This window comes from Musca domestica, unplaced genomic scaffold, assembly GCF_030504385.1.
Source record: "Musca domestica strain aabys unplaced genomic scaffold, Musca_domestica.polishedcontigs.V.1.1 37, whole genome shotgun sequence".
NCBI lineage: Eukaryota > Metazoa > Arthropoda > Insecta > Diptera > Muscidae > Musca > Musca domestica.
Window position 1 is genome coordinate 1058128 of NW_026712321.1, and position 3293 is coordinate 1061420.

Below are 3293 nucleotides of genomic sequence, written 5' to 3' on the forward strand. Positions count from 1 at the left end.
CAAAATATGATTTATAAATGCATTGTACCCATGGTACAATAAGGAGGTAGAACAGCTTCGTAAAACTACAGAAATACAGCCCTGATGCTATGCCCGCTTCCTGTCAGAATTATTCAAATAGGCAACAAGTTGTTTTCATTTATTGATATTTTTGTCCATGTGTTAAATGAGGTCAAATAGCACGGAAGATGAATGAAATGCCTGGATGTTTCTCAAATATAGGATCCTAAGTCTTCAATCCTTAAATCCATGGCAAATCACGTTAATACCATTATGCGCGCCCCGCAATTTAAGTTTCTTCCAATCATTGATTCTGAAAAATTTTGTGTTTTTATTTTTCAAAACAACAAATACATACACAAAATGGCAGAAGGCGGGCACACTTAGAAAAATTGTAATCAGCTGGGAGCTCTACCTTACCTTTTTATTGTACCATGATTGTACCTACACAAATCAGAGAGGGGACCCTACTTTCTATGCAGTGAAACTTGACAAGGTTAATTACAGAAAATGCAAAGATGGGAATGTTTATTTGAAATGACTTGACCTTCTTAATTTACCATGCAGATGACCTATATTTTCTAATTAAACAAAGTTTGGCTGACCAAAAACTTTCAATCACAAAAAGGCTTTGTCTAAAAATAAAACAGCAAGTTTACGATAATGATTTATTACATAAATTACGTTGTTTTCGCTTCATCCAAAAACATTATTGAAACTCTAAATTAAATAATTATCTCCTGTTCACATCTGTGTTTCTCTTGACTTATATCATGTTCACAATCGACCGATTTGAACATTTCGTTAGTTTTTTTTTAATAGCTGTATACACTAAACGCATACACTTTGTTGTTGTTTTTACAACCGTATTTAAGAGAAGTCGAACAAGCCTGGCTTTCTTTTGAACTACTTTATATTATTCACCATGGTACAATGAAATTAATATAGCCTTATTTCAAAGTAGCATTCCCAGCTCTGCATTTTCTGTAATATACCTTGTCAAATTTCAATGCGTTTCAAACAGTTCCCATCTCGATTTTGTGTGTATACAAAAGATTTATGAAAATATATTTTGAAAATGAGATGTTTCAAATGTATAGATTTGAAAAATGGTAAACATATGATTACAGACTTTACCTTCTTAATTACCAAGCTATTCACAAAGCTATATGGCAAATATGATATATTAAATTTCGATTTGACATATGAATTGGAAAGTTGAAATCCACTGTATTTTTTGATCTGTAAATATGTTTTAGGTTAGTGGTGTTGTACAGTACATGACACAGGTGTTAAGGTGGGAATACATAAAGCGCTTATCGGCTGGCTTCGGCGAATGACAAAGGCCTAGGGCCAAATCGAACTAAGTCAACCTAAATCTCCTTTGTTCATCTACGAAAAGCCAGCCAAATATGCGCTTTATGTATTTCCACCCTTAAGGCTCTATCAGACGGAATGTTTTCAATGTTTTCAGCACTTGCACATACCGTGTGATACATGGACGACATTTCAGTTGTAAATTCATGAGTTAAAGAACGTTTAGTTTTGCAAATCCACTCGATCTTAACTGCCAATACGTCAAATTATATCCATTGGATTTTTGAAAACGATTACGTTTGATAGAAGAATACAGGTAGTCGCATTGACACAGCTGCTGAGACAATAAACTGTCAAACTAATTTCGAAATTGAAAATTTGAATGAAAATTATGTAAATTCGTAAAAAATGTTGAAAAATTAAATATTATAACAATCTCCGACTGGCGTCGAATAAGAACACATAAAAATTCTACTTATTTTTGAAAACATTTCAAAACTTTTGAGATATCAAGTTCCCAAACTTGATGCATCTATCTATATTCTTCTACCACCATGTATACGCTATGAAGTTGACAATCAAATTGATTAGTAGTCTAAACGTGATCAAAAGCAAATATGTCCCTTTTCGATCAAAAGCAAATATGTCCCTTTTCGATCACAGCGTTCCCTATTTTTATACGAAAACGTACAATCTATTCTAGAACTTGCAATAATTTACTAGTTTAATTTTTTTTTGTCGATTTTTAAAAGAAAAACCGGGTGTCATATTAAAAAGTTCTCTCTAATAGTGTCTTTATGAATGAAAGGCAAATTAAGTCGTTATGCATTGTCGCTTGGAGTTAAGGTGATGATACATAAGCAGCTTGGAATTTTGGTCAAATTATAAGGGAAAAACAACTTAAGGATTCAGTGTGGCTCTAACATCCCTTTATGATTTGTCACAAAATATGCCACGCGTAGAGGAGCAAAGTAAATACATAGAAGTATAAAGATGGGACAAGACAGAGTCAAAATATGGCAACCCTGTGAAAATATTTCTGTTGCTATGATATCGTAACAACATAGTTAGCATTGATAAACGATTTAAACCGTTTAGGAAATGAGTAATTATTGGGAAAGTCTATGGAGAAGAATTTTGAAATCCTATTTGTGGATTTTTCAAATTTTATTTGTCATTTTTTTCTATAAATGTGTTTTTTTATATTAACATGGTCCTGTCATGAGCTGTTATTGTAGATAGTATAGACACAAACCATCTACTCAGAATGCATTTGTCTAGTCTTTACAATTGTAGGTCTTTGAACAAAGGAGTTTTAGGTTGACTTAGTTCGATTTTGGCCCTACGCTCCTTTATTTAAACCCCGTTTTATGTATTCCCACCTTAAGGTGATGATACATAGGCATATTGGCATGGCATATTAATGTCAAATTATAAATGTAAGCGACCGCGGGATTCGAGTGCGTCTCAGACAGTCCTTTATGATTTGTCACAAAATATACCATGCCATGATGCCAAGCTGTCTATGTATACTCACCTTTATTATATGCTAATGAAGCGTTGCATCACGCTTTCACCTGCCTCACAATTTACAAACGCAAACCCAAGATAATTATAATTGTTTAGCCAACGTGCTACCATTTCGCTTGAAATGCAATTTTAACATTGAACCTGTGTTTGAACTTTAGCAGTGCAAATTAAAAAAAGCTATAATTCATAAAAGCAAGTGATTTATGTCTTATTGTTGTTGTTTTTAGCCAGACAAAGCCAGTTTAGTATGGCCTGAATAAATAATAAGAATAATAAATATTATTTAATTTTGTTTACGCCCCAAAATAGAAATTAATGTCTTGGATGGGAAAAGGGGGCAATTATGAATAAATTTTTGGGAATTCTCAGCAGTTTGACCTACTTAACAAATTGGGTTCCGAATTTATTTACAATATCAAAAATTGATTAACTTACCTGTTCTTCAC